Below are 26,232 nucleotides of genomic sequence, written 5' to 3'. Positions count from 1 at the left end.
ATAAATAATCTGTCACAATCTGAGGAGAGCAGTGATGCCCATACCTACAGCACTACAGAGAAAAATTACCTTTATTAGCCGTTATTAAACTGTCATCGTCTTGGTAAAGAGTTCAATATGAGGCAACAAAAATATTTCATCATCTTCCCTGAAACATAAAATGTATGACAGGAAGCAAAGCCAGTCTTATAACGTAAAATAATTTCTCCTGGACAGCTCCTCCTATTCCAAGGACACATTCCAATTTAAAAACTTGCTTTTAAATGTAGTTGTATAAATATGTCTACACTAAGAACGTATCCATTAATATTAACACTAATCACGAATACATATCCGCCAACCTGGTTCGTTCCACGTCTGTTCGATAAAAGAATTGTTCAAAACACCCATGGAACGTGTAACTAACTAACTAACTAACTAAAAGTTAAATGTCATCTCCCACTAGGTTCCACGACCACTCACGCCGATTCGAAAGGCCCGTCGAGTCGAAATTATTCCTCAGATATGTTACATCTGCCCTAGGCCGATGTCGATTTTTTTAGTTTCCTCATCGTCATGGAGGATGTTGAGATAAAGCGGCAAAGCAAAAAGGTGATCACAGAGCGGTGTTAATAGATTGTGCTGTGGCCACAGAAACATACTATTCAAATCTCCTGACAAAATTTCGATCGTCTGTCAAGACGAAGCATAGCGTAAAACTATCCAGGGGTGTGATTTCACTTTTTAAAGACATACGTCAATATGCACAAGACGCAGTCACTCACGATGCGTCTTTCGGCTATTAGATTAGATATTGTCACTGGCCTCTGAATTCTTCTGGTATGGCACCCAACAATTTTTCCTCTTTTCTCGGCTGAAGAACTCCAGAATGACGAGGAAGAGGGTTTTTGAGGTGGAAGGTTTTCTATTAGGCAAAATCCAGGCTTCCACAACCAAGGCCTCCTCAGTCAACTGAAATACTGTCCCACACTGAAGGGTGAATACGCGGAGGAGGACAAATACCATTAGAGTGTTTGAATTTTACACACTGATTCTTCCGAGGGTCTAATTAAATCTTCTTGATTAACAATCGCAGAATTCCCTTCGAGTCGTCACGTGAAATAACGGGTCCCATGATACATGAACCAATGACTGATAGTGCTTATTTGGTTTATAGTAGGAACGCAAGAAGACACAAATGTAGTTGAATCTAGTTGTCAGCATAACAAATACTTTGAAAATACAACTGTGATGTTCCACTTCCATTCGCTATGTTGTCAGCTCCTGTCCCACGTCCACGAGAATGGTGGACTTCCATAAGCTGAAATAATAATATCCGGAATGTAGTCTCCTTCCAGGAATTTATGCATTTGTCGAATGTGCAAGCAGTTTTTGCTGGGGCAGTTTCCCAGACATTTTCATCCCTTTTCTTCTTCCCTCTCACCATCCCGAACATCCCTTCCCTAACTTCCCGACCTACCTACGATGCTATTAAGGCCGCTGAGGTAAATAAGACTCGCGAAATCGAATTTCTACCGGGTGACGCAGCGTGAATAACTAAATTTCAAAAAATCCTTTACGTCCCTCGGACGAGCTACCCCGACTCCCTCACCGTCTCATTATTCGCGGTATCCACTTGACAGCCTAGAAGATATTTAATAGGCAGATTCGGGCCGTTCCACCGGGGCCGTGGAGGCTACGGTTAAAGCTTGTTAAAACGTTTATGGCGGCCCGTGCTAGTTTAATAAGGACCAGCTTATCTCCCTTGGGTCCAGGCCGAACGCCCCATAAAGGGACTCCAATATATCTTTTTTAATGAGTATTCACAACCCCGCCTGTCGCTGCCAGCTACGGGGAAACGCTAAAATCCTTCTTTCCACGTCTCAGTGATTACAGATATATCTCGCCAGAATATGCGTCGATGAACGTAAATAAACTTCAGCAGATAGATTTACACTACACAGGAACATCGTAGTGTACGATGGACGTTAGCTGGCAGCGCTCTGAAAACATGCTGTTTTTTTTTTCACGTTAAAAGGAATTGTTCGCAGTTTATATGGGTTGTGTGCTCTGGTTTAAAAAATAATAAATTTTCATCAACAACGTTGACGTTTTACAAGACAAACATGCAAAAAATTTACAGATGGTGCGTTGTTGTCGCCTTCAGTCCTGAGACTGGTTGGATGCAGCTCTCGATGGTACTCTAGCCAGTACAAGCTTCTTCATCTCCAAGTACCTACTGCAACCTACATCCTTCTGAATCTGCTTAGTGTATCCATTTCTTCGTCTTCCTCTAAGATTTTTACCCTCCACGCTGCCGTACAGTTCTCAGTTGGTGTTCCCTTGATGCCTCATAACATGTTCTGTTAAACGATCCCTTCTTCTCGTCAAGTTGTGCCACAAATTTCTCTTCTCCCCAATTCTATTGAGAACCTCCTCATTAGTTACGTATTTAAAAGTGCCACTCTGGCGTAACAGAGATTTTAGTGCTTCTTTTTTATTGTCGCTGGAGCTGCAACTCAGACAACCTTAGCATTTCTTATTTTATTCACAGCCGTACATTCCGAAAAGGAGCACCATCAGTTTAATGGCAGTTCAGTATATCCTGTAGCTTATAAATAAAGTACGAAGGTAAATATATTAGAATGGGTTCTTTATCATTTTAATCGTATGCAATAGTGTAATGCTTTTTTTACACGTGAAACCGCAGAGCAATTTGTTTATCTTTATTTAAAATTCAGACGTACTGTTTCGCGTCCGCTATAAGTAAAAGAGTGCGCTGTAAGTTTAAAGAACTTCCCTTCAAGACGAATAAATCTTTCGCCTTTAAAAGTTTAAAGAATATGACCTACTGCATGGGCATTGCAGTTCTTCACATATAATAATCTATCTTATACTTTACACAATACACGACACAATTGTAAATTCACTTATGAATGTTTACAATCAGTTTCTCTCTCTCTCTCTCTCTCTCTCTCTCTCTGACTTTTCAGGCGCTTCTTCTGTTTACTTATTTTTCAGTTTTTAACTTCATTTTTCGTCCTTTGGCTTAGGCTTGGATGAAATTTTGGTATTGTTTCTATTGTATTACTAGACACAGATGCGTACAATTAATTTTTTAATACATCTCTTATAGATCACAGACACCAAGTGAGTATATTTTTGAACTTCATAATGCATGGAAATCACTTCTTGGGTTACAGGAAACATCCCTACACACACATGCTAAACTGTTGGACGTAAGCATTCGCCCCGCGATGAAAGTGACACACGCACACACACACACACACACACACACACACACACACACACACACACACACAATTTATATCGGCATGTGCCACGAACACCTTAGAAAATGTAATACTACGTCCTTCCGCTTAATTACTAAACTCGCGGGAAAGACTATTAATCATATATGTTAGAGCAGCGGTACTGATCATTTTATGTTACTTTCTTTGTATTTATGAGCATTGTATTGCATTTGGTTGCGTAAGGAGTTGATAATTATCAAATCACTGGGTTTTCAAAAAACGGTTCAAATGGCCCCGAGCACTAGGTGACTTAACATCTGAGGTCATCTGACCACTAGAACTCAGAACCACTTAAACCTAATCAACCTAAGGACATCACACACATTCATGCCCGAGGCAGGATTCGAACCTGCGGCCGTAGCGGTCACGCAGTTCCACCACTGGGTTTTCCGGAACAGCCCGCCACATTTTACCACAACCATCTCCCAGACCTCCTAAGCGAGAAACTGTGTCACTGGAAAAGAATGAACCAAATCAGTTATATAATTAATATAGACATTTAGCGCACTGCTCCAAATTCATAGTTTTTGTATCGTCAGTGCCCCTTCTATTTCGAAAAGTTCAGCTATGTCTTTCCAGAGTGGCCCGCACTTTGTTCAGTCGTGCATAAGTCTGAACATTTTTCCTTTTTGCTCTGCCATTACAGGTGGAAAACAGAAGCAACAGCTCATCTCTTTGGAAAGGGTATACAAGTTCGGATTTGGATTAATCACCTACAGTTAACGTGGGTCTAAGTAGAGACTGAAGTTAAGTACAAGTAATGAAAGTTGTCTGAGGAGAGGAAGTAAGGAATGAGGAGCAGCAGGCAGTAGATATCCCACCTCTTCTTCCTGCTGTAGGAGTGAGCCCATTCCCTCCTTTACCATCATACTATCATCACATAATGTAAAAATTTCATTACGTACACAATTCAGACTACGATTATATTCAAAGGTCCCTTTTTCCCAACAACTATCGTGTACAATTCAGAATAAAAGTCAGTCAATCAATTAGAAAATTTATTCCGCTTTAACATTTGTAGCAGAGTAATCTATCATTTTCAGAAATCTACAAAATTTCGGATATTATACATCGTTAGACCTTGACCACACATGGACGTAAAGTACGAGAAAGTTGTTACAAACTTACTTATTATTAGTTTTACAGATCTTCTGCACAGAACCATATGCAATGACATGTACAGAAATGTAGTTACATATTGCCAATAATAATTATAAGTGCAGCTTTTGTAATACACTTCTGATAACTTGAATACATATACACTATGTGATCCGGACACATGGCTGAAAATGACTTACAAGTTCGTGCCACCGACCATCGGTAATGCTGGAAGTTAGTATGGTGTTGGTCTACCCTTACCCTTGATGACAGCTTCCACTCTCACAGGTGTGCGCTCTATCAGGTGTTGGAAGGTTTCTTGGGGAATGACAGCCCATTCCTCAAGGAGTGTTGCAGTGACCAGAGGTATCGATGTTGGTCGGTGTGGCTTGGTACGAAGTCGGCATTCCAAAACATCCCAAAGGTGTTCTATAGGATTAAGGTCATGGCTCTGTGCAGGCCAGTGCATTACAGGATTGTTATTGTCGCCTAACCACTTCGCCACAGGCCGTGCATTATGAACAGGTGTTCGATCGTGTTGATGCAGTCACCATTCCCAAACTGCTCTTCAGCTCTGATATTGAGAAGGCTATCTACACTTACCGTGATAATATGCTTAATTCATTAGACAAAAAATTATAGGAGACTGGTATATTTTGTGATCTGTCAAAGACATTTGACTATGTAAATCACAATATCCTTTTAAGTAAATTAGAGTATTATAGTGTAACAGGAAATGCTGCAAAATGGTTCAAATCTTAAACCTCTGGCAGGAAACAAAGGGTGTTATTAGGAAAGAGACATGTATCAAGCTATCAGGCATCATCCAACTGGGAACTAATTACATGTGGGGTCCCACAACGTTCCATTTTAGGGCCCTTACTGTTTCTTGTGTATTTCAATGACCTGTCATCAGTAACATTACCAGAAGCCAAGTTCGATTTGTTTGCCGATGATATAAACATTACAATAAATAGCAAATTAAGTGCAGTCTTAGAAAGGTCAGCTAATAAAATATTTGTGGACATTAATCACTGGTTACTAGCCAATTCTTTGTCACTGAACTTTGAAAAAAACACACTACATGCAGTTCAGAACTTGTAAGGGGTGTCCCACGAGTTTATGCCTAACATACGATGACAAGCAGATAGAAGAAGTGGACAGTGTTAAAATCCTGGAATTACAGCTCGATAATAAATTCAACAGGGAGGAGCACACCACAGAACTGCTCAAGGGTCTTAACAAATCTCTATTTGCAATGCGAATTGTGTCAGACATAGGGGATATAAAAACGAAAAAGCTGGCATATTATGCTTACTTTCATTCCATTATGTCATATGGGATCATTTTTTGGGGCAATTCATCAAGCCAAGCTAAAGTTATCCGGGCCAAAAACGTGCAGTAAGAGTTATATGTCGTGTGAACTCAAGAACATCTTGCAGAAGCCTGTTTAGGGAACTTGGGATACTAACTACTGCTTCCCAATATATTTATTCCTTAATTAAATTTGTCATTAAAATATATCACTTTTTCAAACCAACAGCTCAATTCATGGAATCAGTACCAGAAATAAGAATAATCTTTACAAGGATTTAAAGTCACTTAGTATTGTACAAAAAGGTGTGCATTATTCAGGAACACACATTTTCAATAACTTGCCAGCAGCCATAAAAAGCTTAACAACCAATGAAATTCAGTTTAAGGGAAGCCTAAAGGATTTATCAGTGGCCAACTCCTTCTGCTCCATTGATGAATATCTCAGTAGAACCAACATATAACTTCAGCACAGTTTCAGTCCAGTAATATGTTCATTGTAAATAAGTGTGTGTGTGTGTGTGTGTGTGTGTGTGTGTGTGTGTAAGTACACTCTAACTTCTGCCCCAGTTCAGTGCAGTAATGTGTTCATTGTACATAAGTATTTAGTTGTAGTATTAAACGTTTACTATCTTATAAATAAATAAAAAACTTTTTTATTTTAAACTCATTGCATTTCTATTTGAAAAGTGACTCTTTCATAAAGCGTTCATTAAAAAATGACGACCATGCCACCTGGGACCTGTGGAATGGTACATTAGCTTATTTGTTTGAGTTGTAAATATTTGTTATGTATTGTTGCTTTTCTGACATGTTCTACATCCTGGAGGACCTCCTCACTACGGATCAATTGGAATGAAAGTAAATCTAATCTAATCTAATCTAACAGTGGGAAGCAAGAAGGTGCTTAAAGCATCGACGTAGGCCTGTGCTGTGATAGTGCCACGTAAAACAACAAGAGGTGCAAGCCCCATCCATGAAAAACACGACCACACCGAAACATCAACGCCTCCGAATGGTACTGTTGCCACTACACAAGCTCGGAGATGACGTTCGTAGGGCATTCGCCATACCCACACCCTGCCATCGGATCACCACATTGTGTACCGTGATTCGTCACTGAACGTTTTTCCACTGTTCAATCGTCCAACGTATACGCTCCTTACAGGCGTCGTTTGGCATTTACCGGCATGATGTGTGGCGTATGAGCAGCAGACGTATGACACAACCAACCCCCAATCACCTGACCACGTTCGAAGTCCGTGGGTTCTTCGGCGCAGCCTCTTCTGCTCTCTCACGATGTCTAATGACTACAGAGGTCGCTAATACGGAATATCTGGCAGTAGATGGAAGCACAACGCACCTAATATGAAAAACGTATGTTTTTGGGGGTGTCAGGATGCTTTTGATCTGATCTATAATATTCAAATTACGTAGGCTTCTTAAGATGAAAGGTTAATGTATTTAAACCGGTGATTCTGAAGAGTGAGTTCTTTTCTGAAATTCAGAGTATGAACAGATATTGACAAAGAGGACCACCTGTATTCTCTAGAACGGCAAAATATTAAGCGATCCAGTTAACAGTTGGATAGAATTTGATAATCACGCCACATAGAATTTTTAACATTCCTCACTAGCAAATGATATTTTCTAAGTGGGCATTTTCTTAGCGAGGGATGGACTGCTTGTATGGCTTTTGGCAGTCGATACAACATAAATACAGTAAGTAAGAATCGGTTATTTGATACTTATTCTTAAAGCTTTTATCTCATAAAGGCAACTTATTTTAAAGCTTTTATCTCACAAATGCCACTTATGCAATATGTTCACACTGCCAGAGTCTTTCAGACCGCCCTCGAAGAGAAGTTTTGAAAACTTTTATCGCTCTAATCAAACCACAAAGCATGTTTCCAAATAATAAACAATACAAATGTCCCAGTGTGCCGAAAGAAGACCTGTTGTATTCCATAAAGACTTTTACATGCATTAATAAATGGTGTATTTATTCTCCAAGTCTCCATTTTCCTGTGGAGGCGACGTCTGCGAGAAATTTTCTTGATACCACTAGGAATATGAATGACATGCTGAGATTGAGTAGGGACAGCCAAGTCGAAGTGCTCGAGAATGTTCTATGTCGGTATAGTTTCTTTTTTCCCTTTTTTCCATGAAACGCATTTCAAGATGAGAATTGTGTATCACCGAATTTGATATTTTGTCCAAACAAATAATTTTCGATATGCTACAGCCAGCTACAGTCACCACGTATTACAAATTCTTACGTTTTCACTTTTTCCGTTTTATTGCACATATTTGATAATACCTGTTTCAGTTAGATTCAGTGTTGCACTTCTACGGAAAAATTTCAGAAACCAAATCCCCAAGTCTATGTAAGAGATTAACCTACAATCAAAGAGGTATATATTTAAATAAAGCTTTCCTCGACTGTGCTAGTGCTAGTATAGCAATCCATAACCGTATACCTATTCACTCTCATGAGGACAAAGAAGCTATGGTGAAACAGCTAATGAGTACATGATTTATACTCAGTTTAAAGCTGGTCCAACTGCCCTCGGCGTTACCGCGTAATTCACAAAAGGTATTGTTTAGTGATTTTTGCTCTTAGTTCTGTAGCCGTGGAAAGAGGCACAGCCCCATAGTCACGGTTAGACGTTCTGGTACACGAAAACAATACTAGGGTGGTGTTAATCTTACAGTGTGTGTATGTGTGTGTGTGCGTGTGTGTTTGTGTGTGTAGACAGAAAGAAAAGGATATAGAGGGAGAGAGAGAACATGTGTGAGTTCTTCTTAAGTTTAGAGAAAGGAGACGATATAGCGGAGGATAGAAACACAGTGAAGGAGTGAGGGGGCAACAGGTAGGAAAAAGAAACAGCGATGCACCGAAGACGAGAAGGAGAGCCTACTTGCGGACAGACGAATAAGTGGCGAGAGCAGCAGTTTAATAGAGCGCTAGAAGGACCAGTAACACCAATTGTAGGCATACTAGAATCGAAAGGAATTCCTTAGAAAAGGGCTCCTGTTCTAATTGCACATGGCGACATTTCGTTTCCAGTAAAATGAAATGACGCAATCGATTGTTACTCGAAAGGCTCGTGACTAAAAGCCCTGGTAGCTACTTTCAGCCACTTTTAGTATTGTTGCGATTGTTTTGCTTACCACCAAAAAAAACCTTAAAACACTAATTTCCCTACACCTGTTTAACTTTTATTAAGGGGAGCCGGAGGTGCCTATGCTGCCCATGTTAAAATCACTAAGTTTGAGGAACATTTATGAATAAACTACCAAATAGAAAAATTTGAACTTTTTTGCATATAGAGTGGTTTAGTATCGCAGTTATGACAGAGGGATTATGGAGTATCTTTTCTAGTTTCCTTCCAATTATTTTTTTATTAATGACCCAATTTTTTTACAAATAAATGATTTATAATTAAACTGAAATGAAACTACTGAACATATTGCCAAATGGCTGTGTTACAATGTAGGTTTGACCACTAGGAGTGCTGTATAAAAATTTCATCTCTCTAGCTTGAGTGGAGTTTGAGAAAATGTTCCTTATATACGAAAAATTCTAATTTACAGGAAATGGCTATCAAAGTTTCTCAACACATTCCTGCACTATAGGATGGATTATCAGGATCTTCTTCTTCATCCTCCAAAAGCTTCCTCTTCTGTCTTCTTTTCTGGTCTGTTGTTCCATCATACTTCATATGCCTTTCTCTTCTTTCTACTCCGCTTATCCTTTCTCTGTCAATATTTCTTAGTGCTCGTACAGTGTTCACCCCAGCTGTAAATCCTAATGCCTTCAGAACTTCACACTTCACACTGTTCCCTTGGTTGTAGGTTGCTATCGCATCATAAATGCCAAAGTGCAGTGTTTTTATGCTTACAAACGCCCTTTTAGGAATCACTTTACAAATCAAATTGTTTACACTCCCATTATGATTCTGCATCTTTCTGTGTAGACATTTGTGTAACAATTCTGGCTGTGCTAAGTCATGAAAAATATCATCACTGTCACTAACATATACACGAAATCTGTCACTTCCAGAAGAGCGCACTGTTTCAGTAATTGTAGTATCGCAACTTGGTATTTGTGTTAATTTTCTTTTACCTACGTTCTTACTCTTCTTATGTACACGGTTACTAAAACGTGGCATCGTAAGCAGAACAACTCTTTACACAATAAGTACAATACTACCAACAACAGGCGCAACACTGAACTAATTCGAAACGGTAAACAGAAAAGAGACGATGTTTCGCGCTCTTAGCGCCTCATTTGTCACAGAAAACAATGTATCCAACCCTTGCACACTCGTTGTATGCGTAACATAAGGCGCTGTATGCGTAACAGGCCGAGAAAATCCCAAGCAGTTCGCCAGGAAGTCACTAGACGGTGTTAGATGCATTCAGCGCCCCCCCCCCCCCCCCAATTCCTTTGCAGGCGTGGGGGAATAATAATAACTCCACTTCCAGGGCGAGTAGAACAACAATTCAAAGTTTACATTAAAGAGGAATGTTCCAATTAATTTTCGGTAGCAACAAAAAAAATCGTAATTTTTTGGATTTGACCACCTCCGGCTCCCCTTAACAACGCGTTTATTGTTACTGATGAATACGTAAGGTACAGAAGCTGAAAATACCCTTTTGCACAATTTTAGCTACATCAACGCATTTTTCGTAATGTTTACACCTAGCAGAGGGGTGCTTATTGACCATAACAAAAACATTTTTTAAAATTAACATGTGTTAAATGTCTTCGGTTTTCATTCACTACAGATATTTTAGTTATCTGGATATGTAAGAAGGGTCCTGAACTTGAATATATGAATACGACCTTTGTTGCAAAAAGTCGCAATCTTTACGTCTTATATTTCTGGGTTATGTTTTACCGGAAAATTTATCACAGTTGCGGACCCTGATATAAGAAACAATAAAAACAATATTTATTTTCAAAATTATAAAGTATAATGTATTAGATTAGATTACGAATTTTCAGAATTTGGGCACAAAGTATTCTCTCATCTTTGACATTGCGAGTGTTAAAAATTCACAAGCACAAATTTTCAGGACTATCTGCAGGGTGTTAGGAATCTACATGGGGCTAGGATAATTATTTTGTACTTTTAGTCCCATTTAAGTACGTGTTGCGAGGGCAGATGAGAATGTCTTTTCCCTCATTTTTTTCGCCAAATTAGATCTGTAAATGAGAAGTCAACATATCCATTCCCAGTGTTGGACCTTTCTTGGTTCGTGCCGCCCTTCCCTGCCATTAGTTCCGCCGCACAGCGTTGCTGGCGGTTGTGTTTCACACGACCACAGCGTAAGAGCAACGAAGTGTGATTCGTTTTCTATAGACGAACGACCATCGAGATATACAGGGAAATGCAGCCCACATATGCATAAAACGGTCTGGCTTTGAGAACTTTGAGGTAATGTTGTTGCGAGTGCAACAATGGCCGTGAAGTCTTGCACGACAATGAACGGTCGCGACGGCCGCGTTCGTCGCTGACGACAACTTTTCCCTCGTGGATGCAGTGATGAAAGCAGATCGGCGTGTGCACACTACGGCCATTTCCCGGAAGCTTGTCTTATCGTATGGGAATGCTTACGACATCGTTCACATGTCGGTAGGTTGCCAGAAGGTATCAGTGGATGACTAAGCAGTTGGATGACACGATGAAAAACAGGTGAATGATATTTTCACTGAATCATGTGGAACATTACTCCAAGGATGGTGAAGGTTTCCTGGACCGAATTGTTACTGGCGATGCAACGTAACGATGAAGACAAGACAGCAGTCCGACGGTGATTCCAATGTCAGCTGCATGAATTCTACAGCAGGGACACCTGATATTTAGTGCTGCGATGGGACGAATGTGTGAACTGATATCCTTCTCCTTTCTCAGTCTCTCTTTCCCCTCTCAATGCTTAGCTATGGCCGTTCGATCACACACCGCCTGGAATGCATTCTGATACCCACACATCACGCTGGTCCTGTATGGAAGTCGAGATGTCAGATGTGACCGGCATTTTTCACTTCCACCGCTACCAAACAGACCAGCAAGAAAGCACTTTAATATGAGTATGGATTCGCCATTCAGTTACGAGCTGCGTTTGAAATTTCTAGTCTCTAGCTGCCGCGTGTTTAGTTTAAAATCAACTCCAAAATTTACACCGAAAAGGCAAATAGAAAAGTAACTTGCGCAATAAAACCACGGTAATAACTGAGGATGTTTCATGTAAATCCTGCTATGAAATAAAAATACTGGAATGGGAGATTAAATCGTTGCGGGCAGCATTTCATTACTTGAATACGATATGCCTAAGACTCTTCATGGCTCCACATCTAGCTGAATTTCTATCCAGTTTAGGTTTTTAGGGCATTTACATCACTTGACCTGAAATTAATTCCGTCGGCACATCGACTTGTATAAACTGCGCAGTACTAAAAACAAAGCTAAAGAGTCGAAAAAAAATTAGTCGATATTCAAAGAGACTATATAATAAGAAACTATTTTATAATGGACATCAGTAGTAACGACATAGCTCAATGCCTATCCGTGGATGAATATTACCGCTGCACCTACAAAGACTAGTCAGCAACTGAGACGGTTGTTCAACAGGAACTCACAGGTGTGTGCTGTGGAACGAACAGCTTGTTCAGTAAACGATCAGTGTGGGGCGTCGACAAGCTGTCATAGACATCGCCCACCTACAGAGCGGAGTGTGTGTCTTTACATGATGGTCAGAGGAGACCATGAACATAACCTGACACGGAGGAAAGTGATTCTGTAATTTTCGTAATTTACGAAATACTAGAAGTTTGCGTTAATGGCCAGAGTGTTTTGTGGGTAGCTAACTGACAAGTTGTCAGATTGAAGATTGGTATCGCGGGTACTGTGTACATAGGATATAGCCAGTGCCTGCTCTTCTTGTTTCGAATATGAAGAGTTCGTTACAAGTTCCGGTATCACCCGGTGGGACTATGGAGGCGCAACAGCGCTTTTTGTATCGCGTCTTATCTTCACGCGGAGGACGTGTTACGCCGTTGCACAAGAGGAAGTTCTGTATTCTTTTTTAATCACGCTAAAGGCGTGTTCTACTATTGCACGTAGCTCTAAGTCTTATGTTGCTTTTGTTGTCACCAGATTAGGTGGTATACAGAAGCAGTAAGTTACTGGTGGGAGATCCTTGGTGGTAGAGATAGATACTGTTGTGATTCTATTCATTTACTGTACTTTGTGTAACTTCCCGTCTGTAACGTAGTGGAGGTGGAGAGTCAGGAGGTTGTGCCTTCTATTTTGTTGTTCTTAGCTACTGACTACTTGTGTGTTGCAGGGCCTCTAACAAACTTGACTATTCTATATGATGTATTGCTTAAGAAGTTCTTTTATTTATTTTGCTACTGTGTATGCCCATGTTAATACGAGCATTATTTAGCTCAGTGGACAGCATTGTTTATTTATTTTTAGTTATATAGCATTCACTTGATTTCATTGCGTTTGTGTGAAAATACTCTTGTTGTTAATTAACTGTTGTAAAAGTAAGCAGACGCCTGCGCAACCCTTAATCCAAACCCCACTCCACCCAAACACTTCGTTATGCTCCCTACTATCCTTATATATGCATATCATCACAGGATTAGATGTCGACTTATTAACAAAAAAAACTTGCTACATTTATTCATTAAAAACTAAACGTAAAAACAATATGCACTTAGATAACATGTCTATAGGCTTCTACCGAACTGTGTACACTACTCAGTACGTTTCATTGTCATTATGTTTCCAGTAGAACTGAGATAGAAATTAAGTGATATGTCTCAAATATTCAAATACAATTCGAAAGGTTTCCTTGTGGCACTGTCCTATTCTGCACAGCAGTTGACAAATTTTCTCTGTAATGTGCTATTTATCGCTGCAATTTCTCACAATTTTTAGGTGTCCGTACCTTAGTCGGTAAAAACATCACCCTTATATGAGTACTTTGTCGTCCATCTGTCGTCTGTCCGTCCGACTGTTAAAACCCCTATTTTTCTCAGGAATGGATGTAAGCGTTAGGTTAAAATTTATGTCCGGTACTACAGTCTACAGTCCCTTGGCGGCGTAAAATATTGAAGCTTCTACTTGAAGATAGTCAAGAGAAACGAATATTTATATGACGTATTTTGATACTCGCAAATACGCATCGAAAAATCTATAGATGAACTACTTACGCACATATCGGGTCAGGTGGTCCAGCGCTTGCCTGGAAATCCGGAGGTTGCGTCATCGTATCTTGACGGACCACAGATTTTTCCATCTCCGCTTTAACCTAGCCTTCACCTCTCAACGGTGTGAGTATTCGCCAGAAACAACACATGGTTTGGGTTCCACATTAAACTTAAGGTCCCCTTCCGCGGTTGGATAACCGGGCCGGGTTAGGGAAATGAAAAGTCAGCGAAGTGACATCATTAGGAAAATTTGCACCACGCCATTGAGTCGCACGAGTCTGTTCTTATCATATACACTATATACACTCCTGGAAATTGAAATAAGAACACCGTGAATTCATTGTCCCAGGAAGGGGAAACTTTATTGACACATTCCTGGGGTCAGATACATCACATGATCACACTGACAGAACCACAGGCACATAGACACAGGCAACAGAGCATGCACAATGTCGGCATTAGTACAGTGTATATCCACCTTCCGCAGCAATGCAGGCTGCTATTCTCCCATGGAGACGATCGTAGAGATGCTGGATGTAGTCCTGTGGAACGCCTTGCCATGCCATATCCACCTGGCGCCTCAGTTGGACCAGCGTTTGTGCTGGACGTGCAGACCACGTGAGACGACGCTTCATCCAGTCCAAAACATGCTCAATGGGGGACAGATCCGGAGATCTTGCTGGCCAGGGTTGTTGACCTACACCTTCTAGAGCACGTTGGGTGGCACGGGATACATGCGGACGTGCATTGTCCTGTTGGAACAGCAAGTTCCCTTGCCGGTCTAGGAATGGTAGAACGATGGGTTCGATGACGGTTTGGATGTACCGTGCACTATTCAGTGTCCCCTCGACGATCACCAGTGGTGTACGGCCAGTGTAGGAGATCGCTCGCCACACCATGATGCCGGGTGTTGGCCCTGTGTGCCTCGGTCGTATGCAGTCCTGATTGTGGCGCTCACCTGCACGGCGCCAAACACGCATACGACCATCATTGGCACCAAGGCAGAAGCGACTCTCATCGCTGAAGACAACACGTCTCCATTCGTCCCTCCATTCACGCCTGTCGCGACGCCACTGGAGGCGGGCTGCACGATGTTGGGGCGTGAGCGGAAGACGGCCTAACGGTGTGCGGGACCGTAGCCCAGCTTCATGGAGACGGTTGCGAATGGTCCTCGCCGATACCCCAGGAGCAACAGTGTCCCTAATTTGCTGGGAAGTGGCGGTGCGGTCCCCTTCGGCACTGCGTAGGATCCTACGGTCTTGGCGTGCATCCGTGCGTCGCTGCGGTCCGATCCCAGGTCGACGGGCACGTGCACCTTCCGCCGACCACTGGCGACAACATCGATGTACTGTGGAGACCTCACGCCCCACGTGTTGAGCAATTCGGCGGTACGTCCACCCGGCCTCCCGCATGCCCACTATACGCCCTCACTCAAAGTCCGTCAACTGCACATACGGCTCACGTCCACGCTGTCGCGGCATGCTACCAGTGTTAAAGACTGCGATGGAGCTCCGTATGCCACGGCAAACTGGCTGACACTGACGGCGGCGGTGCACAAATGCTGCGCAGCTAGCGCCATTTGACGGCCAACACCGCGGTTCCTGGTGTGTCCGCTGTGCCGTGTGTGTGATCATTGCTCGTACAGCCCTCTCGCAGTGTCCGGAGCAAGTATGGTGGATCTGACACACCGGTGTCAATGTGTTCTTTTTTCCATTTCCAGGAGTGTACATAATTAAGTTTGTGCGGAAACCCCAGAGAGAGAACCCTACTCGCACTTAACCGCTTTTTCTCTAGTTTTATCAGTTATTAATTCACTTTGTATGTAAGATATGTAATCAGCATTCTGGAAACTACGGTATGATTCGTTTCTTAGCAAAGCGGACGCCGCCTTAGGTGAACATTTAGACATGGCCCACAGTAGAAAATTCAATCGCTAACGGGACCTCGCGCTATGACAGAGTCACGTAGAGACATAAATGCTCCTGGAGCAACCCTGGTAACTGTAACTTGAGGTCATAAACTAATCTGAGAGAACGGTTTGTGAAGCGTGGAAGCCGACAGAGGCACCATTAGCCTGAAGTCCCGCAAAAGGGAGGAAGGAAGGAAGATTAGAGTTTAAAGTCCGTTGACAGCGAGGTCATTAGTGACGTAAAGCAAGCTACGTAGCGATGGAAAGGAAATCGTCCGGGCCATTCTCAAAGAAATCCTCGTGTTTCAGAGCAACCAAGGAAAACATAAATCTGATGCCCGGACCGAGTTTGAACGGTCGTCGTACCGAATACGAGTCCACTGTGCTAATCACTGCGACATCTCAGTTGGCCTGCAGTTTTGACATAGCATATTCAATGCATGCATTAGCTCCACACTGTGACACGTGGCTGTTTGCACATTACTGTCAATACAGTAAGACTCTTACCAACGCAGGATTTTAAATACGGTCGCCAGAAATAGAGTACTAACACAGTTATTGGAAGCCCTGCCAAAGCGACAAGAGGTAGTTCGTCAAAATGTTCCAAGCAGTTCTAAATAAATTATGAAGTACACCATTTTGTAGATGCAAACACTCATTTAATAACACCCTACCGTCATTTACACTGCATCCAGATAGAGTCATGTTTCAATTTGATTTTATTTCAATCTGTTATATTTGGTATACGACGAACCCTTCGGCTACCATAAATACATAAATCAGACAACAATTACACTGATATACTTAGGTTCCGCGGATAATTCTGTTTACTTATTAGGTCCCGAAATATTACAGAACTAAATGTCCACTATTAAACAGAAGCTGGCGTTTCGGCCGATTTGCAGTGGTTGTGTACGCAGCAACAAAACAGTAAGGTCTGGTGCTCTTGCCAATGCCGTGTAAACCGGAACTCTTTAAATAAATTTGCGGAGGTGGTCCAGCGGTACTTTCTCAATGTTGCTGTTTAAGGGACCCATGACTCTTCATGGCATAATACCATTTCGTTTGATTTATTACTGCCATTTATCGTTGTATCTATATTTCATTAAGAGTACCTGTACAACTGTGCAAATTTAGACAAAGTGTGCTGGGTGTATTGTTTAGAAGTCAATGTGTACCATTCATTCAAGGTACTTGCTGCGGACAACGGTCGTCGCCACTCCCCTTGTAACGCTCAAGCTTGCACTCAGATCTGTTCGTTTCTGTCTCGAGTACGTTTCACTAGCGGTGATATATTTACCTACAAACAGAGCGTTCATATGCACTGTCTGTCTACTTTCACTGAACGCAATGCAAGACGCTATGTTGTTTCCATACGAATAGCAAGGACATCCTACTATTTCTGCTTCGTAGAACTGTTCGAGAATTACTGTCTTGTGTTGAATGTTTGAGTGGTATTATAGTCATTTTTGCGCTGTTCTGTAGCTAATTTCACAGAAACAAATGTAGCTGAGGTAACAAAACAAATACATCGTAATTACATAATTACACTACTGGCCATTAAAATTGCTACACTAAGAAGAAATGTAGATGATGCACGGGTATTATACGAGAACTGACATGTGATTACATTTTCACGCAGTTTCGGTGCATAGATCCTGAGAAATCAGTACCCAGAACAACCACCTCTGGCTGTAATAACGGCCTTAATACGCTTGGGCATTGAGTCAAACAGGGCTTGGATGGCGTGTACAGGTACAGCTGCCCATGCAGCTTCAACACCATACCACAGTTCATCAACAGTAGTGCTTGGCGTATTGTGACGAGCCAGTTGTTAGGCCACCATTGACCAGACGTTTTCAGTTGGTGAGAGATCTGGAGAATGTGCTGGTCTGGGCATCAGTCAAACATTTTCTCTATCCAGAAAGGCCCGTACAGGACCTGCAACATGCGGTTGTGCATTATGCTACGGAAATGTAGGGTTTTGCAGGGATCGAATGAATGGTAGAGCCACAGGTCGTAACACATCTGAAATTTAACGTCCAATGTTCAAAGTGCCGACAATGCAAACAGGAGGTGACCGAGACGTGTAACCAATGGCACCCCACGACATCGCGCCGGGTGATACGCCAGTATGGCGATGAAAATACACGCTTCCAATGTGCGTTCATCGCGATGTCGCCAAACACGGATGCGACCATCATGATGTTGCAAACAGAACCTGGATCATCCAAAAAAATAACGTTTTACCATTAGTGCACCCTGGTACGTCGTTGAGTACAACATCGCAGGCGCTCCTGTCTCTGATGCAGCGTCAAGTCTAACCGCAGCCATGGTCTCCAAGCTGATAGTCCATGCTGTTGCAGACGTCGTCGAACTGTTCGTGCAGATGGTTGTTGTCTTGCAAACGTGTCCATCTGTTGACTCAGGGATCGAGACGTGGCTGCACGATCCGTTACAGCCATGCGGATAAGATGCCTGTCATCTCGACTTCTAGTGATACGAGGCCGTTAGGATCCAGCACGGCGTTACGTATTACCCTCCTGAACCCACCGATACCATATTCTGCTAACAGTCATTGGATCGCGATCAACGCGAGCAGCAATGTCGCGATACGATAAACCGCAATCGCTATAGGCAACAATGCGACCTTTATCAAAGTCGGAAACGTGATGGAACGCATTTCTCCTCCTTACACGAGGCATCACAAGAACGTTTCACCAGACAACACCGGCCAACTGCTGTTTGTGTATGATAAATCGGTGGGACACTTTCCGCATCTCAGCACGTTGTAGGTGTCGCCATCGGCGCCAACCTTGTGTGAATGCCCTGAAAAGTTAATCATTTGCGTATTACAGCATCTTCTTCCTGTCGGTTAAATTTAGCGTCTATGGCACGTCATCTTCGTGGTGTAGCAATTTTAATGGCCAGTAGTGTACTTTGTAACGAGCTGCTGGAAGCCATGGCTACATCACACAAAAATACGCACAAAGCACAAAATAACGTTGAACAAGCTAAGGGTTCACACTGCACATTTCGTCCTATTTTAGCTCTCGTGAGGCCACCAATGTTACTGGTCTTGGACGTCACAGGACTGCCCAAAGTCGACATGTTAGGATGGTTACATAGGAGGCTGTTGCTTACACAACTCCAAAATATTGTTAGAAGACAGCAGCGAAGACGGCCGTTATAGCCGAGTGGTTCTAGGCGCTTCGGTCTGGAACCGTGTGACCGCTACGCTCGCATCTTCGAATCCTACCTCGGGCATGGATATGTGTGCTGTCCTTAGGTTAGTTAGGTTTAAGTAGTTCTAAGTTCTAGGGGACTGATGACCCCAGATGTTAAGTCCCATAGTGCTCAGAGCCATTTGAACCATTCTGAACAGTAGCGAAACGGCACAGTAAAAGGAAGTCTTTCAAAGTTGCATTTCTGTAAATTACAAAAACAAAGCAAGTAATTTGTCCTTTCAGGACAGACGAACGTTATAATTATTTTTGGCAGTTATTTCAGACGGAGATATTGAGTGTTATTCAACTTCTGGTATGAATCTTGCGCTCAATATACCCACTCTTGTTTGGTGGATATAATTAAGTATATAAAAAAAAGATAACGCAGGTAGTCACAATGCAGTGGAGTTTTCATTATTGTACTTTGTATGGGAATATCAGCCGGCCGAAGTGGCCGAGCGGTTAAAGGCGCTACAGTCTGGAACCGCACGACCGCTACGGTCGCAGGTTCTAATCCTGCCTCGGGCATGAATGTGTGTGATGTCCTTAGGTTAGTTAGGTTTAAGTAGTTCTAAGTTCTAGGGGACTTATGACCACAGCAGTTGAGTCCCATAGTGCTCAGAGCCATTTGAGCCATTTTTTTAAGGGAATATCTTTAGCCCACAGTCACCCAACGCCTCATATCTTGTAGGACTGCCTTTTACAGTGGCCCATATAGAGGTCAACGTAGGAGGAAATGTTGTCAAAACTATTGTTAGTAACATCTGTATCTAATTCCAAATATAAATCGTTAAGAATAGCAGTCAGACTTTAATTTCACCGTTCGTTTTCATTTGTGAAAGTTAAAGAGACGCACGACAGACGCGTATTGCGACTCGGAACGTAACAGTTAAAGGAGAGCACTTGGCCACTCATCGTGACAGTGTTACAAAATTTTTGACAATATAATAAAACAGTGGGTTAGGTTACAAGCAGAATCCTGCAGAGAACGCCTACATACATGTATCTCGGAATTCCACGTTATTTTCGGCTTCCGCTATACGGCTATCGTCAAACGCACTTGCTTCGAGAAAACTGATGAGGCAGTCACAGTTCGAGCGTTGTGTATGTCATGACGATTTAATGCGACGCTACAGCCACATATAGCGCTTGTGGTCTGACTCGCATATGTTTCACAGTCCCCGCTTTCACCAACACAGACAACGCAACGCTCACAGCAGAGCTCGTACATGGCTGCACTTTCTAGAACAGATACAGATTGTTTTGTAGGACGTTATATTCTGCGTACATTCGCCGGCATAAAAATATCGGCTAGAGATATCCGTGGTGAAATACGCTGCCCAAACAATGGGTGACAGGGGGTTGAAATCAGATTTTTATAATCAGTTTTGGGTGCGCTTTACCCTACACCTCGTTGTATGCTTTTGTTCCAATTCTGTTTGCGAATAACGTTATTAGAAGTTTGCGTATTTAGGGGCTGTCAGCACTGCTTACATTGTGACTCAATCTGCCAGCATACGTCATATAAGGGGCAGAAAAATGAAGGTGGAATAAAAGTAAATAAACCGTTTATTATTTAAATAAAAGCAATAGCCTTAACTGTTAATATATTCAGCCGACTGTGAAACAAGGCGGTCAGTGCCATGATGGAAAAATGTTTGCTGTTGCCTAGGCAACATGTGGGCCAACCCATTGGCTTCCAGTGTCGTTTCGCGTACGCTGCAGAAGTTCCACTGCGAAGCACTTACATATTCCCTACACAGTGCTTATCTCTCCTTATGCGATTTCCAAAATCTTGGAGCACTAAAGACAGAAATTCTTCGCTGTCAATATGCTTTGAATATAGAGGTGCACGATTGGATGCAATCATCGTTCTGGGGGCAACTACCAACGTTTTCCATGCAGGTACTGACCGTTTAGTCTCACAGGGGGATAAATGTATCGACTTTTATAGCGATTAATTTTGAAGTAATAATTAGATAACTTCTTTTTGCGTTTCTGTACATCTATCGGGACGAAATAAATCCTTGTAGGATCACTTTGTGGTCTGTCTGTCTGTCTATCGACACTATGTGATCAAAAGTATCCGTACATCTGGCTGAAAATGACTTGCAAGTTCGTCGCGCCATACATCGCTAAAACTGGAATTCAGCACGGTGTTGGCTCACCCTTAGCCTTGATGACAGCTTCCACTCTCGCAGGAATACGTTCTATCACGTCCGGAAGGTTTCTTGGAGAATGGCAGCCCGTTCTTCACTGAGTGGTGCACTGAGGAGAGGTGGTGATGTCGGTCGGTGAGGCCTGGTACGAAGTTGGCGTTCCAAAACAACCAAAAGGTGCTCTATAGGATTCAGGTCAGGACTCGGTACAGACCAGTCCATTACAGGGATGTTATTATCGTGTAACTACTCCGCCATAGGCCGTGCATTATGGATATGTGCTCGATCATGTTGAAAGTCGCAGTCGCCATCCCCGAATTGCTCTTCCACATTGGGTAGCAAGAAGGTGCTTAAAACATCGATGTAGGGCTGTGCTGTGATGGTGCCACGCAAAACAACAAGCGGTGGAAGCCCCAACCATGAAAAACACGACTACACTATAACACCACCTCCTCCGAATTTTACTCTTGGCACTACACACGGTAGCAAATGACGTTCACCGGTCATTCGCCATACCCGCACCCTGCCATCGGATCACAACATTGTGCACCGTGATTTGCTACTCGACACGACGTTCTTACACTGTTCAGTCGTCCAATGTTTACGCTCCTTACAGAAGGCGAGACGGCGTTTGGCATCTATCGGCGTGATGTGTGGCTTATGAGGAGCCGCTCGACAGTGGATCCTGATGCAGTTTGGAATTCCTGTGTGATGATCTGGATAAATGTCTGCCTATTACACATTACGATCCTGTTAACTATCGGCGGTCTCTGTCAGTCGACAAACAAGGTCGGCCTGTACGCTTTTGTGTTGTACGTGTTCCTTCACATTTCCATTTCACTATCACATCGGAAACAGTGGACGTAGGGATATTTAGGAGTGTGTAAATCTTTCGTACAGACGTATGACACAACTGACACCCAACCACCAGCCTACATTCGAAGTCCGTGAGTTTCGCGGAGCGCCCCATTCTGCTCTCTCACGATGTCTAATACCTACTGAGGTCGCTGATATGGAGTACCTGGCAATATTAACAGCGCAGTGCACTTAAAACGCATGTTTTGGAGGGTGTCCAGATGCTTTTGATCACATAGTGTATCTCTTTGAATGTTAAAAACCCATTTTATCTGGAAAGAGTGAGCGTATCGACTTCAAACCTATGTAACACACGAACATCTGCAGTTCCTTGAAGGCGTAAAAAACTGAAGTTTCTAACTCAACACACTCAAAAGATACGGCACGTTTTGTCACATATCTTGTACCTTTGAAACTCACTCATCATACATACCTAGAATCACGAAATTCGGTAAGAAGCAAGGTTACACATTACAAGCAAATGAAAACGTCCGAAAGTTGTGATTACCTCATAAGGAGAAAACAATGGTCTTTTGTTTACCGATTGTGTGTCCGCCCATCCGCTAAGAGCACTTTTTCTAAGGAACTAGTATAGGTATCAGGTTAAAATATCTGCCGCATTCTTACACTTATAGCCTGTTGTACGTGGAATAAATGTAACCTTCTACGTCAATGACATCAAAAAATACGGGGATTTATGTCATACATTTTGTAATTGCAAACTCACTCACCACAGTCTATAGGCATATTTCCCTTTGCCCCATAAACGTGAAATTTGGCAATAAGTAAGGTTTCAAAATACAAGTAAAGGAAAAAATTTGAGAAGTATATATTTGTAATTACATCACACGAAAAATTATATGTTTTAAATCGTTTGAAGAAGAACTGGTACAATGCGCTAAATATAAAGAGAGGGTACATGTGAACTGTGTAGACCAAGAAATACTGTAATTTATTTGTCATCATTGCAATAAATGAACAACAGATTTTGAAATTTCATATATTTTGTTCATATAATACTGTGTTTAATGGTATACTTTACTTGCGTAATGTCATTTATCAATAAATCCTGAAAATATTCCTGTAGATGTACTGGTCGGTACTCGAAGACAATTTTTGAAAAGACTAAAAAACTACTTGATATTACTTGTGCATGAACTGTCACTTTTGTGAAATTTCAGGGAAATCGTGTATGTTCTTCTGACACTGACACATGGAGCGCCCTCTACTTCAGCATAACAATGCCAGATCACACACGAGCACTGCACTGCTGCATCTGCAAAAATCCAACTCCTTCGGTTCACCGTCATCAAAAATGTGTGTGAAGTCCTAAAGCACCAAACTGCTGAGGTCATCGGTCCCTAGGCTTACACACAAACAAAATTAAACTAACTCATGCTAAGCACAACACACACACACACACACACACACACACACACACACACACACACACAAACACACACACACACACACACACCCATGCCCGAGGGCGGATTGCAACCTTCGGCGGGAGAGGCCGCACAATCCGTGACGTTGCGTCTCAAACCGCGCGGCCACTCCGCGCGGCTCATCGTCATCGATCACCCTGCATACAATTTCAACTTAGCCCCATTCGATCTGCGGCTGCTTCTAAAACTCAAAGAATTCCTTCGTGTGCCGGCCGGGGTGACCGAGCGGTTCTAGGCGCTGCAGTCTGGAAGCGCGCGATCGCTACGGTCGCAGTTTCGAATCCATGCCTCGGGCATGGATGTGTGTCATGTCCTTAGGTTAGTTAGGTTTAAGTAGTTCTATGTTCTAGGCGACTGATGACCTCAGAAGTTAAGTCCCATAGTGCTTAGAGCCATTTGAACCAATTCCTTCGTGAGCTTCGCCTTGGTAGTGATGTATTGTTGCAAGCGTGTTGGGGATGCTGCCTCGTCAACAAAACCAAACGTTCTGCAGGTACGGTATCAACAAAGTGTTCCCTCGTTGGGAGAAACGTGTTCATCGTTATAGTGACTATCATGAGAAATAATTACGTAGTCATGAAGAATAAAGATGTTGGACATTAATAATGTTTTTCTTATTTAAAAAGCTTTACGATATTCCCAATAAAAAAATTCGGAATCCGGAGGTACTGTTTTTCAGCATGCCCTCGTATCTCATAATTCTGTTTTTGGAAGCTATGTGTAGCTTGTGAAAGAAAACTTGAAAATCCCCAGCGATATGGCGGGAAGCGGGGAGCGCAATATTCAGGCGCCCCCGGACGGATGGTTGAGAGCGTTATGTGGCGCAGGCTCGGTGCCCGCGCAGGTGCGCTGGATGTGTGTGTGGCAGGCGCAGGCAGCGGCCACGAGCTGTACATATCGGCAGCACCGCCTACGCCTGCGAGGAAGTACGGCCGGCCCTCGGTCTTCCTTTGTTGTTGGGCGGCGAGTGTGGTGCGCCCGGTGGCCAGCTGAATGCGGCCGCCCAGCCGGAACAACGGCACATGCGGGTACTTCCTCACGGTATAATGCGCGGACCTCCCGAAAAAAACACGCCAACCAGAAAGTGATCGCCGCTATCCCCCTACTGGGCCTCGAAACAAAGCGCCCTACTTTTTACTTCTCCCTGGTAACGTGAATGCTCTTTCCTGAGCACAATTCTGTGCAGCAGTGTACTTTTGCCTCGTCGTTCGCTTATAACCGGTTCCCCTTAACACACCTGCTTCTCCTTTTTATAAAGACTGAGTCGACATCAATTTTTCAATTACTTTTCTTACTACTTGTTTCACTAGACTGGCAACAGTGCCATATAATGTCTACAAATTACAGTACAAGCATATATTATTTCGTTTTAGCTCAAAATGGCTCTGAGCACTATGCGACTTAACTTATGAGGTCATCAGTCGCCTAGAACTTAGAATTAGTTAAACCTAACTAACCTAAGGACATCACACACATCCATGCCCGAGGCAGGATTCGAACCTGCGACCGTAGCGGTCGCTCGGTTCCAGACTGTAGCGCCTAGAACCGCACGGCCACCCCGGGCGGCATTTCGTTTTGTCCTCGATTCTGGTATACTACTTCCTACCACACCCGGCAACTGTGGAAGCAGAGCTGTGAGGACGGGTCGTGAGTCGTGCTTGAGTAGCTCGTTAAAAGAGCACGTTCCCGCGAATGGCAAGGATCCCGAGTTCGAGTCTCCATCTGGCTCACAGTTTCAATGTGCCACGAAGATCATATCAGCTAACACTCCGCTGTAGAGTGAAAATTTCTTTCAGTTTCTCTCTACTGCAGTCTTCGGCAAATGAAGGATTTTAACAAAATCTGCAACAGCCAACATGTCTTCACGTCTGTCCCTGCCATCTGAGAACAGGTAATGGACTCCCTGCTGCATTCTGTATCATCCCGTGTCGTTGATCGCAGACTTGCAGCAGTTGTAGGATGCCATTAACATCGCAATACAGACGGCTGTGTTTGAAGAAGTGCTGTGATCAGGAAGGATGCACGGGAAATGAATGGCATCTCACTGTGTTCAGTGACGAATTGCGGTTCTGCACTTCTTGTGACGATCATCGCGAGTGTGTATGGCAGCGACCTGCGGAGAAATCGGATCCGTCCATCAGTCTATCGAGGAACACCAATGCTGCTCTTAGTCTCGCTGTGTGGAGAGGGAACGGCCATGACTTCATGACTAGCAGTGATTGATAGAACTCTGGCGGCACAACGGTACGTCACAGGCGTCCTGCGTCGTCATGTATTACCACTATTACGAGAATATCAAAGTGCTATCTTTCAACATGGGAACGTTCTTCCATACTTTAGTTCCCTGTGGGATGTTCAAACACTCCTGTGGGCTGCAGGATCGCCAGTTCTCTCCCCTCTCCCTGACTGAAGATGTGTGGGATCATCTTCGACGCCAACACTACCCTGTGCCAGTATCCCATAACAAACGTTGTAGGTTTTCCTCAGAACAGGATACAACGTATACCGTCCATCCCAACCGAATCAGGGCAGATATTTTGGCCAGAATAGGTGCAACATTACGATGATAAGTGAGGTCATACTGCCAAGTTCTTTGTAAATTTAATTCGATTTTGTAATCGGTGAATTGTTATCACGTCCGTTTTCAAACCGTAATGTTTCATTTCGTTTCGTCTTCCTATCCTTGGGGCTTCAGCTTT

Source organism: Schistocerca piceifrons, chromosome 3 (genome assembly GCF_021461385.2).
Source record: "Schistocerca piceifrons isolate TAMUIC-IGC-003096 chromosome 3, iqSchPice1.1, whole genome shotgun sequence".
Lineage (NCBI taxonomy): Eukaryota > Metazoa > Arthropoda > Insecta > Orthoptera > Acrididae > Schistocerca > Schistocerca piceifrons.
This window is presented reverse-complemented; position numbering follows the sequence as displayed.